Source organism: Dermacentor andersoni, chromosome 10 (genome assembly GCF_023375885.2).
Source record: "Dermacentor andersoni chromosome 10, qqDerAnde1_hic_scaffold, whole genome shotgun sequence".
In the NCBI taxonomy this organism is placed as follows: Eukaryota; Metazoa; Arthropoda; class Arachnida; order Ixodida; family Ixodidae; genus Dermacentor; species Dermacentor andersoni.
The window spans coordinates 40,165,095-40,179,582 of record NC_092823.1 but is presented as its reverse complement, the minus strand read 5'-3'; the positions used below and the strand labels follow the sequence as shown (position 1 = coordinate 40,179,582).

Genomic DNA, 14,488 nt, shown 5'->3' with positions numbered 1-14,488 from the left:
GAACGCTTTTTATACTCGAATCGCTTCGCAGCCAAATTCAAGCGCAACAAAGGAAAGGGAGAGAGAGATAGAGAAGATGAAAGAAAGAACAAGAAAGGAACGAGGGGATACAGTCGCAGTCACAGTTAGCCCCGCCCGCAGCCGTCGACAAAAAGGCGCTCTGGTTATACGGTAATGACTTGGGAACCGAGCAGATTCGTGCGAGGCGCGCTCCAGAGGCGCAAAAGAAAGAAAGAAAAAGGAAGGAGAGATAGACAATAAGAAAGAAAGAAGACAATACGGCACCGTGCGCTTGTATGCAAAGCGCACGCCAACCAGAGCGAGTGAGAGAGAGTGCGTTGATACGAGGGAGAGGAGGGTTTGAGAAAGAGAGAAGGGGAGGGTCAAGCACTTCTGGCCTGTAAATGGAACACGACGAGGACCGAGTTGGAAGGGGCCGTAGAGTTTGAAGAGCGGACGAAAGACGGAGGAGCGTCGGGGGTGAGACGAATAAGATGTTAGCGGCAATTGGGGGGAGGGGGGGGGGGGCGAGAGAGAAAGGAATATGGCGCTGGTCCCGCGCGATCCTGATATCGCAGCCGCTTCAGGTCTCGCGGGTAATTTCGCGCGGAGTCGAGTGGTGCGGACAGTTTGCGGAAGAATTGTTTTCGGACACGGCATAGCAGTGAGAGGCTTGTGCATGTAGCGTAGTCCGTATCTTAGCTACACTTGGCTGCGACAGTGGATGAGCGATAAAAATAAGAATAACCTGGGGAGTAAGGGTGGGGTACGTGAATGGCTATTGTGGCAAAAAAAGAAATGGAATGATATGCGGCACTGATACGACTTTCTTTAGAGCGAGTAACAGTCAGGGCTTCTATATTTAGAAAGAAATGCTACAGGAGGCCTCTTATTTATTTATTTATTTATTTATTTATTTATTTCGGTAAGACGAATTTTATTACGAGGGGTAAAGTTCGCATGGGCATTTCAGTGGCAAGGATGACTGCTGTACAACCCCGAGCTTTTTTTTTTTTTTTTCTCGACAGCGTGCCTTTTGGCATAAAACAATTTTTACAACCATAGCTACAAACCGGATTCCCGGAGGAATTCCAGCAGGGTGCTGTGATGGGGCCCGAAGATCCAACTATCTACATCAGGTGGCCGACGTGGGGGTGGTCCACAGCGAAGTGCCTGTTTCTACCTGGGGTCGTGTGGAGAGGGGCAAGTCCAGAGGAGCTGCTTAGTGCCGACCTCGAAGACAGGAGCGGGACAGGAGGGGACCAGGTAACTGTCTGATGGCCCAACCACCAGGCTAGGTCCGGTAAATACGGTGGCATGCATGGGTGGGTGCAGCGTCGTGTAGGCATGATGACGTCATTAAGCAGAGCAAGAAGTTCTGGGCGCGAGTATCGAGGGTGAGACGCCTACGTTCACTGGACACATGGTACTCCTACTCACGGCGAGGAGCATTAAATCACCGGCAATGAAAATGGGACAGCAAAGACGATGCCGACGAAGCCAAGTGAGCCACCCTAAACGAAGACGGGGTGCTCACCACGAGTAGGGAGGCACATAACACGAGACGAGCACAATCGCGCGCTGAGAAAGTTGCACCTTCACAGCAACCACCTCTTGCCACGCGGTGCACCATGTCACCATAGGTAGAGCCGTCTGAACGAGAGAAGTACGAACATGAATGGCTGCGTTGCCTGCTTTATCACCTGACAGACACGTACGGCGATTTCGGATGGAAGGTCTAGCGTAGCTAGTAAACCCAGAGATTCGAGGAAGGGAGTTTTGTACTTGTAAGAGCAACGCCCAAGCTCGAAGTGAGCCCAAGCGTTCTCGTAGCTTAACAACCTTGTTAGCGAGACCCGGGCAATTCCACTGAATTACATATGCAGGCGGGTTACAAGCCGTTGCGGCAGTCATCATAATAAGGGCTCCGCGAAAGCGGCAGTTAGGGCTTGCAGTGCTTTCACGACATGGCGCAGAAGCGATGCCGGGTTGGTGGAAAGTTCAGGTACGCATTCAGGCGTTGACGCAATGCCTGACGCCGTTACTGGTGGAAGGCGTATATGAGGCATTTGTGCTGCCGATGACCGATTTGTTGTCAACGAAGTGCACGGAATGACAAGGTGGTTGTGGCGACAATTGAGTTCGGATAATTCCATTCGCAACCTTTCGATACGGCGATCGATGTCAGCCATATTCATTTAGACGTTCCTCCTATAGGCTGCTGTTGCAGACGCGTGATTGCTGTGGCGAGTGCGGCTAGTAACATCGCTGTGACTTGCCTGAGGACCAGACGCCACCTTAGGTGATGGAAGGTCGTCTTCCCCGATGGCTTTGTCCTCTTCTGTCAGCGGAGCGAAGTGGTTGGAAGTCATCAATAGATTCTGGGTACAGGTAGTGTAGGGCGAAAGGCGCGAACGCCGCGTTTACTCTTCTTAGTCTTACGCTTGGTTGGGCAAGCGCGATCCGTTATCGAATCCGTTAAACAGGCCTACCGGGAGAGCGTTCGGATTGAGCAGACACGTTCGCTTTTGGCCAGCAGCAGCTGACGATGCAAGCGCGGGAGACGCGCCCAGTGATTGACGGAGGTCGCAGGTCGTCTAGCCCGTCTTCTGTCACCTCTTCGTTGGTGGCAGGTAGCGACTCAGCGGCAGGAGTAGCCGCCATTATCTCCACAGCTAAGTGCTGCCGCAGCTGCTTTTTTCCTTGTGCGGCGTTATTGCGCCTAGCCGGGATCGCGATGAGGCGGCTAGGCCTAAATCATCCTTTCACACTTTAGGCGACGCTGCCCCTCCGCCGTGTCATGGTGGTGGTTAAAACTTATTTATTAGCAGTAAAAACGGCGGAAAGACTCCGTGCCCACTGGAGCATTTCGGCGGTCGTCGATGGCTCGGTTCAGTGTCACAGGTAAACTGGCGACAACGCGTGGTCAAAGGGTGGCGGAATTTCACAGTTCCAAACCGGGAAATCACTCTGAACTGTGGAGCTGCTGGAACACGTGTTCGGCGAACTCAAGCGCTCGGTGAGTCTCCGTCGCGAAGTGATTCCGGCTAGTACTTGCATGTCCCTGGGGAACCTTTAACCGTGCCCTGCATTTAACTCAATTTCTCGATTTCAAGAAGTTCTCTTCGAGTTAATATCGAAACCTTGGACGTTCTCGAGCACTAATCTACCACTTTACCTTGACTTAATATCTGCCTTTAGCGTCCCTTTAACGCGCACCCAATGCACAGTACCGTGGGCGTTCTTGCATTTCGCCCACATCGAAATGTCACAGCCACAGCCAGCATTTGATCCCGCGACCTCTTGCTTAGCAGCGCAATGCCAAAGCCACTAAGCAATACTTTGTTTAGCGCAATACAACGGACACAAGGAAGGCGACAGGACAAGGCGGCCAAGCGCCTTGTCCTATCGCCTTTCCTGCGCCCGTTGTATTGCGCTAAACAAAGTATTTATGGATCCGCACCAACTAGCCCGCCAACGCATTGTGCCACTAAGCAACCACGGCGGGCCTACGGTTCTTGTCTACGCGTACTTGTGGATGCGACGGCGCACTGTGCTGAGGGAAGAATGAGAATTATTACTGATTCGTTATGTCCAAGCCTCTGAAAACCGCAACTAAAAAAAACAATAAAGGAAGCGTAACCGATTAAGGCTAATGCGCGTTTTTGAATTCATATACCAGATTCATGTTCTTGCATCCAGAATGAGGCAATTATCCTTCATTCGCGAATTTGCAAGTGAGATTGAATTGCTAGGACAATTAGCTATATCCGCCTGACCCTTGGTATATATAACTTCCTCATATTGGGTATGAGCCATGATACCAGAAGAAAGAAACAAGTAAATAAGCAAACAAGCAGCACCAGCGGCAGCGGCAGGAGCTACAGCAGGAGCAGCAGCAGCAGTAAAAGCAAGGAGCAGCAGCAAGCAGCAGCACCAACAGAATGAGTTTGGTTCTCAGTATCGGTCGTGGGTGCCGTGTCTTCGCATCGAGAAAGAAAAGCACGTTGGTTAAATATTGATCCACCTTTATTCCTGTTGCTGGGCAGGCAGCATGAAGGTTAGATAACTGAGTGCGCTAAGTCGACCGAAGCGGTCTTTTAATTAAAGCCGGTGCGGGGAAACTGAATACAGCCAGACGATAACTGACTGGCGGGCGCGCACATATGCTGCGCAGTAGAAACGTGTCTATAAGGTTTAAGTTATTATAGGTTATAAGTTATTTTTTAGCCGCATGACGAAGAGGAAGTTAAAGACAGGAAAGCGGCGGGGGAGAACAAAGGGCCTCACAACGACGGCACAGCGAACTGTACAGAAAAAGCTTTAACTGATGCCGGCGCAGAATAAGCGCCGTGTCTTCGTCCTTTGTAAGTGCACATAAGAAAGGATAGACCGACTTATAATCAAAGCCCAACGTGGTTAGACTGATTTTCCAGTCCTCTAAATCAATTTCCCTCTTTTGGTCTGGATCGCTGGGTACGGATAGCCCCTCTTATACAAGCATAATGTTCTTACACAGAAAATATTAAGACAAATTAACAAGTATAGATCTAGCGCTGAAAAAAAAAAACAAGAAATCCATGACAGACAAGAAGGCAAGAAACACCGCGGGGGATACTGGCGCTTTGTTGTATTTAGTTCATTGTCCCTTTGTTCTTGCTTACCCGATTGACTCATTGATCTTAATGATGTTGAAAATGCTAGCAGACAATTACCAACCTTCCCGCAACAACAAACTGCGCCATGAAAGAAAGAAATTGGCGGTACAGAGGAGAATCAGCATTTGCACCAATGAAGCAGGTAAAGTGAATCGGAGAATCCCCCGATCGAAAAATTCAGCATATCGCGCGATTTAGGACTGTCAAGAAAGTGAGGAATTAAATTATTCTGGTTCCGGCATTCCATTAAAAAAATAATACCTCTTTCGCGACTTTGTTTCATATGCTGCGCGGAAGCACCAAGAGGGCCACATTTTTGAGGTTGTCATTATCTCATCTATTCTTCATTCAGTTGTGTACAGGCTGGGTAAAAAATTTGCTGGATGCGAATTCCGCGACAACGTTGAAGGTTAGCCCAGTTTTAAATTACAGCTATTAAAATGTAGCGCAACACACTGCAGATAATCAAAATCTGAATCTAAAGTGCGTACCCAGGCTTAGGAAATGTGCTTTTTAACATCCCATGTACTTTTTTGCTTTGCCCGTGTTACGTTCTAACACACGTGTACGGGCGAAGTAAAAGCAAGAAGAGTTGAGCGGCTCGTTAGAAAGACCCAGGAGAAGTGGTTGTTTCTCCAGTGAACACTGTTATCCGTGCAACCTAAGCATAGCGCGCTGCCTTGTATCTCGAGGTGATAGCACAGTTAAGCAGACTTGCGACGTTGCATCTCTGTGACAAAGGAGGCCGGCGAACTAAAAAGAGCTGCCAGCCAAGCTTGGTCTGCAAACAATATTTTTTTTTTCTTTTGCCGGTTCCGCCAAACCTTGGCCATTCTGCATTCGCCAGTCACGATGAACGCAGCCTACACGTTGTTGTTCGTCAGCGCAGTCACCGGTTCAGCAGGATGGGTGCAGGCAAGCGAGTGGGTTATATCACTTTTTTGTCCTAAAATCATGTTTATTGCTGCCAGTTACGTGTCGCTTATCAATGGAAGACTTACGAGGCACCAGTGTAAAAGGTATCGCACCTATAAGTCCTTGTTATAAGTAGCGGATATGCGGCGTCACTGGGTCACATCCTGCCAGGGCCGGATGGAAATTCCCGTGATCACGTGAGGGAAAGCCTCACAAGGAAGCTTCACATCTCCTCCTTGCGTTGCTCGGTGACACTGGCTTACTGGATCTCCGGTGACGTGTTTCAGGGGTTGTTACAGGAGACGCTCGGCAGGAGAAAATTGCCGGCCTTGCTCTCCAGGCTGAACCCACGTGTAGTTACCACCACCACAAGCACCTCGGCGGTAACTTGGACAGTCTGACGTCTCTATGTACTGAAACAGCATCCACCGAGTACGCGATAAGACATAGGACAGCTACAAGCACTGGCTCTGAACTAAAGCTTCGTTGCGCTTACGCACGAGTATATCCACAAGCACATTCGCCACAGTGCACTCTTGCTGATACAAATACTGAAACGGAACCGAGCTAACCAGGAGAAACAAATTTGAATATGTAAGACTGCAGAGTGGTTGGTATATAATCAACGCGGTTTTGTTTATTTAAATCCTCTGTGACGTCATGTGCGACCTGACGAGCGCCCTGGCAAGAGTATGTCGTATCTCCAAAAATTAAATCGAATTCGTTTATTCATTGAAAACTAAGTTTGGAAAGGTCCCGAAAGGGCGCAATAGGGTGCTACGAACGCTGCAGACGGGGAGCACCGGATTAATGGTTTACGCAAGGTGTCCTTTCACGTGCACTTACAGCAAGGTGCACGAAGGTATTTGCATGCCGTCTTCATTGGAACACGGCAGCCGTGGCCGGGAACCTTTGAAAAGTGAAGCACAGCCTCCCTTTTTTTTTAATTTACCGCGTGCGATAAACGGAGTTAACGGTACATCTTATTTCTGTTCTTCCCCGAGTATCACATTCACGAACATTGCTGCATGTGCGCGATACTTGCCCCTCTCGTCATCAACATCATCAGCCTATTTTTATACCCACTGGCAGGACGAAGGGCTCCCCCAGCTACCTCCGGTTGCCGCTGTCTTGCACTAACTAATTCCAACTTGCGCCTGCGAATTTCCCTATTTCATCCCCACACCTAATGTTCTGCCGTCCTTGACTGCACTTCCCTTCCCTTGGCACCCATCCTGTAACTCTAGTGGTCCACTGATTATCTACCCTACGCATTGCATAGCCTGCCCATCCTTTTCTGTCTTACGGCTAACTAGAATATCGACTATCACCGTTTGCTCTCTGATTCATAGCGCTCTCTTCCTGTGTCTCAACGTTACAAATAACATTTTTTGTTACATAGCGTTTTGCGCGATCCTTAACTCGTTCTCGAGCTTCTTAATTTGTTAACCTCCAAGCTTCTGTCTCATATGTTATCACCGGTAGATTGTTATAATTGAACACTTTTCTTTTCAACGACAGTGGTAAGCTCCAAGTCAGGATTTCGTAAAGCCTGCCGTATGCACTTCTGCCCATTTTTATTGTTCGGTAAGTTTCCTTGTCGTGATCAGGGCCCCCTGTGGGTTATTCACCTAGATTAATGTACTCCTGTACAGACTCTAGAGGCTGATTGGCTATCGTGAGTTCTTGTTCCCTTGCCAGGCTATTGTACATCACTTTTGTCTTATGTGTAATATTCTTGAAACCCACTTTTACACTTTATCGGTTACGGTCCTGAATCCATTTGTGGCAATTCATCCCCAGTCTTCCATATCTTTTTGTCCGGTGTTGTGCACCTGGTCACAGGTTCGATTGGCGGCCACGAAGGCTGCATTCGACACACGAACGCAAAAAAAAAGGTCGGGTACACAATCACAAAACCTCCGGGGGTGAAAATTAAACCTGAGGCCTCCACTATGGTTTCTCTCATAGCCCCAGCATTTACTTGGGATGTTAAACCCCTTCTCAATCGAACTAGTCCCTCTGTAGATATCGTTTTACGACTGTCGCGTGAATCACCCCATATCCTGCAAAAGATATTTTCTGGAAGCATACTTAAGTTTTGTGAATGTTCCCTAATTGGTGCGATACCTCAAAGTAGTATCGAGGTAATCGGTTGTACCACCGGTTTTGTTTGGCTGCTGGTACTGATCAGCAAGCTCCCCTAACGCTCATCGTATGCTCGCCGCAACTTTGATATTGTACAAAAATCTGAAAACGAGCTATATGGTTAAGCGTAAGATTCACTGAGAACATGCTGAAAATGCTTAAATGGCGATAGAAGATCGCGCACTGCCAAATACCTTCGGGGCGCGTTTTACTGTTAATCTGAGTTTGTCTTTAAACGATGTTGATGCATTCACAATATTTTAGAGCGCAGCTACTAAGCGCCCGTTCCTGCGGCGAGTGTCGGCGTTGTCCTCGGCGTAACCGAACGAACGAGAGTAGCGAAGGATGAAAGAGTGAACGCGGAGCGCAGCGCTGTAAAAACACAGTCGCTGTAAAAAAATTATTGTAAGCGCTCTAGAAATATACCAAAGAAAATCTCACAGACGACATCTTGACCGAGAGTACTGCTTTGCGCGTGTATCCTCTCAAAGCACTGGGCATGTCTTATATGGATGACACAATATATCCTGGAAGTAGCCTGCACATTCGCATTTAATTAAACGCCATAAAAAAGGAATCTTCTTGGTTTTCAATAAATATAAAGCGGGCTACCACTTGCCACAAAAACAAACAAATGAGTGAGTTAAAGCCCACTGTGTTTGACGGAGTGGAAGCAAGTTCCTTCGGCTTTATACTTTGCTCTTAGCTCGACGCGCAAATAAACACAGCGAGAACCCGTTTCATCTTCCGGATGGTGGAATGCAACGCTCATAGTACGTCAAAATGAGGTGTTTCCTGCAAGGTACAAATTGCGTTTTGCTTTTTCCGGCAAATAGATAAATCGTACAATATACGAAAGATACCATGCAACTGCACACCCGTGCAGAGAAGATAGCAGCGCCATGAAGGAGTCTAAGCAAGCTGCTCCTCTATTACTGGAGTGAGCAGTGGAGATAACAGCAAGCGCGTACTTTCCACAATGCTCGAACAGCTCCCATCGATTATTCCATATGAAGAATAAGCAAATTTGCTGCCCTCAATAGCCGAGCCTGACAGGACATAAAATTAATTTATTGTTGTTATTACTATTACGCGAAAAAGAGTTTGTGTTACCATTATAAGGTCTATTTGTTTTCATGTCAATAACACAAAAGTGAACACATACGCGTCGGACTATATCAAGTAAGACATTAATTAAAGTAGGACACTTCTCCACTACACAAGCTCGGCATGTGCGGCTGCATTACTCAGACAATTTTGCCGCAGCATAGGCTGACACTAAGGCATGCATAACCAGGCGGGTGGGCTAGGGACAATGCGTTGGCGGGCTAGTTGGTGCGAATCCATAAATACTTTGTTTAGCGCAAAACAACAGACACAAGAAAGACGACAGGACAAGGCAAAGGAAATGTCTCTTGTCCTTGTCCCTTCGACAAGGGACAAGGACAAGGGTTAGGGACCTTCAAAGTTCCAGTGTGAATTACTATCCGGCAATGTTGCATACACTCAATCTCCAAGGTTAACCTGCATTGCAACAAGCACATGCCCAACAATATCAGTCGCCAAAAAATAGCACTCATCTGTAACTAAGGAATAAGGCCTGCGGCATATGCCACTGTTAGTGCGGCAAAGAAGGAAAACATTTTAACGTTTGTGTGCTATACTGAAGCATGACTAATACCACGATATTCAGAGACGCAGTTAAGATGAAAAAGGGGCAAGAATCCCCCATCTCCTCATTAGCAAAAGAATGGCTGCTGCGGACATTGAAGTGATAAGAAAAATACAGCTAATCTAATCGATAATGTAGAAATGCGACGAAACCTTAAGTTCGTAGTCCCATGATTTGCACCAGGCATATTAATGAACTTCTTTGTCTCGCCTTGTGTAGCATACTTCCTTTTATTGTTCGTATTTTCTGTAGCCACCTTCACGTGAATTGCAGGAAACTCATTAAGATCCTGAGCTAATTGCGCAAACGCACTCCTATTGCTGCAGTATGCACACACGTGAAGCCATTCTCGCTTCGCGTTGTTTCAAGGAAACGGGCTTCTAATTTATTTGATTCAAAGAATGACAGAAACGGCTGCTTGAGCCATTGGTTCTTCTAACTCTATGGCTTTTCCTGCCCGTTAGCGCCAGAGGCAGTGCAAACCGTGCAACAACCAACGGTGTTGACCGAGGTGATTCATTGAAGGCAGCCTTTGTTTTCGGTTAATCACAGCCCGCTGGATAAAAACATGTTTGGCGAGCAAGCTTGCTAGCAGAATGTCTCTGGAACTAGCCTTGTCCTATAAACTTGACTCAGCTTTCCGCAAATCAAGAAGCAAAGATTACACATTTCCTCTATTAAAGCACATCATGATTACAATTATAATTTAAGGAAAATAACGAACGGTAGAGTACCGTGATCGAGAAACAACACTAATAAACAAACCCAAAAATAAACAGAAATAGCACCAACAGCGTTTGAATACATATTGTTAAATGCAAAACGCGCATTGCATCTGGTAAAATAAAATGTCAGTTACAGTGAGCCAGCTCATTTCAGCAAGAAAGTACGCATAAAGTAGCATTTCGTTCTTAAAACTTGCGAAAAGAATGCGCAGAAATGTCTGGCTCCATTCAAGAGGTGGCGCACAGACCGCGAACTGAAGTCATTGAAGTTGCTGGACCTTTTTCGCAAACGATCACGCAGGCAAATTTACGTCAGCTCCGTCCTCTGATTGGTGGGTGTTGGCAAAAGTACGTTGTTGCTGGTCTCGTCTGGCCAATCGTGGACTGCGACGTAATCTCCCTCGGCCCATTTAGCATTTGTGCCCGCAGAAAGCCGACATTTTCTGTTGAGACTGTGCCCTTGTGAACTCTTGTATGCGGCTGTAAAGAGGTAAGACAACTTTCTTTTTTGCGTTAGCGTGTTTTCTGCCGCGACCGATTTGACGCAGAGTATGGTCTTGTGGCTCGTACTGCATGCTGTCTGTGCGAGCGTTCGAAATTTTACATTACGTGCAGGTGCGGATCAAGACAAGACTGGTGTGGTAGCTAGCTTTATACGAATTAGATGCAGCTCACGCAGTGCCTTCAAAATCTTTTATTGGTTGAGTTTATTTGAATTTACCTGTTTGATAATTCGCGGAGTACTGCTAGATGAGACTTCGACGCGTCTGTCAGTGGATTGTACTTTCTTCAGTGGGACCTATTGCGCCGTTAAGATAAAGGGTGCAGTTGTCTCGGAGCATGAAGTTCCGTTGGTGGTTTCTGCAAATGATAATTTGGGCATTACTGAATGCTCTATCGGCTAGTATATCTTGGAAGTTTTGCTAAATTATTCATCTAAAAGCCCAGCGAAGCCTGTTCGAACGCGGACCTCAGGCCTATGCGCCATCATTGTTGATGTGCCGACACCCCGTTGTTCGGTTACTTTCCTGACTACCTCTCGATTTCTTTCACAGATCAGTCCTTATGCAGATCTTCACGAAGACTCTCACCGGAAAGACCATCACGCTTGTAGTTGAACCGAGCGAAACCATCGAAAATGTGAAGACGAAAATCCAGGACAAGGAGGGGATCCCGGTTGATCAGCAACGCCTCATATTCGCCGGCAAGCAGCTCGTGGATGGCCGCACACTCTCAGACTACAACATTCAGAAAGAGTCCACCCTTCACCTGGTGCTGCGACTGCGCGGAGGCATGCAAATCTTTGTCAAGACGCTTACGGGGAAAACAATCACCCTGGAGGTCAAGTCAAGTGACACCATCGAAAATGTCAAGGCAAAAATCCAGGACAAGCAAGGGATCCCGCCCGATCAGCAGTGTCTGATCTTCGCCGGCAAACAGCTCGAGGATGGCCGCACGCTCTCAGACTACAACATTCAGAAAGAGTCCACTCTTCACCTAGTGCTGCGACTCCGTGGAGGCATGCAAATCTTTGTCAAGACACTCGCCGGGAGAACAATCACTCTGGAGGTCAATCTAGGTGACACCATCGAAAATGTCAAGGCGAGAATCCAGGACAAGGAAGGGATCCCGCCCGATCAGCAGCGTCTGATCTTCGCCGGCAAGCAGCTCGAGGACGGCCGCACACTCTCGGACTACAACATTCAGAAGGAGTCCACCCTTCACCTGGTGCTGTGACTGCACGGAGGTATGCAAATATTTATCAAGATGCTCTACGGGAGAGCAATCACCCTGGAGGTTAATCCAAGTGACACGATCGAAAATGTCAAGGCGAAAATACAGGACAAGGAGGGGATCCCGCCCGATTGCCAACGTCTCATCTTCGGAGGCAAACAGCTCGAGGATGGCCGCACGCTCTCAGTCTACAACATTCAGAAAGAGTCCACTCTTCACCTAGTGCTGCGACTCCGTGGAGGCATGCAAATCTTTGTCAAGACACTCGCCGGGAGAACAATCACTCTGGAGGTCAATCTAAGTGACACCATCGAAAATGTCAAGGCGAAAATCCAGGAAAAGGAATTCATCCCGCCTGATCAGCAGCTTCTCATCTTACACGGCAAACAGCTCGAGGACGGCCGCACACTATCGGACTACAACGTTCAGAATGGGTCAATCCTTTACCTTGTCTTGCGCCTACGCGGAGGTATACGAATGTTCATGAAAACGCTCACTGGCAAGACGATCACACTTGAGGATGAGCCGAGCGACACGATAGAAAAAGTGAAAGCCAAAATCCAGGACAAAGAAGGCATTCCTCCGGACCAGCAGCGTCTCATCTTCGCCGGCAACCGACTCGAAGATGTCCGAAACCTCTCCAAATACAACATTCAAAAGGAGTCGGCCCTTCGCCTTGCCCTTCTGAAGCGCGGAGGTATGCCGATTTTCGTCAGGACATTAATTGGCAAAAATATCACCCTCGAAGTGGAGCCTAGCTACACCATTGAACACGTGAAGGCGAAAATCCAGGACAAAGAGGGCATCCCACCTGACCAACAGCGTCTGAGTTTCGCCGGTAAGCAGCTCGAAGACGGCCGAACATTGTCCGATTACAATATTCAGAAAGAGTCTACGCTCCACCTGGTGCTGCAACTCCGTGGTCACAGGCAGATATTTGTGAAGTCGCTCACCAGAAAGACCATCGCGCTTGAAGTTGAACCGAGTGACACTATTGAAAATGTGAAGGCGAAAATCCAGCATAAGGAGGGGATACCGGCCGAGCAGCAACGTCTCATCTTCGCCGGCAAGCAACTCGAGGACGATCGCACACTCTCAGAATACAACATTCAGAAAGAGTCCACCCTTTATCTGGTGCTGCGACTCCACGGAGGCATGCAAATATTTGTCAGAACTGTCACCGGGAAAACAATCACTCTGGAGGTCAAGCCAAGTTACACGATCGAAAATGTCAAGGCAAAGATCCAGGACAAGGAAGGGATCCCACCTGATCAGCAGCGTCTCATCTTCGCCGGCAAACAGCTCGAGGACCGCCGCACACTTTCGGACTACAACATCCAGAAAGGATCCACCCTTCATGGGGTGATGCGACTGCGCGGAGGTATGCAAATATTTATCAAGATGCTCTATGGGAGAACAATCACCCTGGAGGTCAATCCAAGTGACACGATCGAAAATGTCAAGGCGAAAATACAGGACAAGGAGGGTATCCCGCCCGATTGGCAGCGTCTCATTTTCGGAGGCAAACAGCTCGAGGATGGCCGCACGCTCTCGGACTACAACATTCAGAAAGAGTCCACCCTTCAACTCGTAGTGCGGATTCGCGGAGGCATGCAAATCTTTGTCAAGATGCTCACCGGGAGAACAATCCCCCTGGAGGTCAATCCAAGTGACACGGTCGAAAATGTCAAGGCGAAAATGCAGGGCGAAGGAGGCATTCCTGCGGACCAGCAACATCTCATATTCGCAGGCAACCAACTCGAAGACTGCCGAACCCTCTCCGACTACAACATTCAAAAGGAGTCGACCCTTCACCTTGTCCTCCGGAATCATACGAAGATCGGCATATTTCAGATTTTCATCAAGACGCTCACTGGCAAAACTATCACTCTCGTAGTGGAGCCTAGTGATACCATTGAAAACGTGAAAGGTAAAATTCAGGACAAGGAGGGTATTCCGCCGGACCAGCAGCGTCTTATTTTTGCTGGAAAGCAGTTGGAGGGCGGGCGCACTCTCTCAGACTACAACATTCAGAAGGAATCTACCCTCCACCTTGTCCTGCGGCTCCGTGGTGGCCTGTAGAACTGTTTCGTTACTTATAGCCGCGATGGTCCAGTGAACTTTTTTTTCTCATCAGTGGTTCCATGCCGGCCAGCGTCTACATGAACTTGGGATGTAAACCTGCTAATAAAAAATTTCCTTGCGAGAAATTCGGATTGTTTTATTGTTACTGTCAAGCTCGCGGCGAAGTGTACGGTGCCACTTGAGCTATGGCATGTATGTAGTACGTTAGCTTACTGACCTATACTATGCATTCTGAGCCCAATCTTTTGGGGACTCGTTTCAGACCTCTGCCAGAAGTAATTCGCTTTTATATTCAACGAGGTGCTGAGGGGTAAATGTATGTATATGATTAATGTTATGGCGCTCCTGTCATTTGAATGTAAGCCAGCCGAGTTGTCGCTTAGAGCATTTGAGTTGGAGTTATTCATCGCTAGCTACTGTGCACGTGTCAAAGTAATGGTGGCCGTTGTAATGTAGCACGTCTGTGTAATGAATCGCAGCCATCGCAGCAATTTCACGTGTTTTGAAGGCATTGGCAACGAAATTTTACCATCATAAATTTCATTGTTTCA

General features: G+C 47.9%; 1 pseudogene; it reads left to right on the top strand.

Moving 5' to 3' along the window:
- The first annotated feature begins 11,183 nt into the window (after positions 1-11,183).
- Positions 11,184-13,934, top strand: LOC126519124 (polyubiquitin-C-like; annotated as a pseudogene).
- Positions 13,935-14,488: the final 554 nt, after the last annotated feature.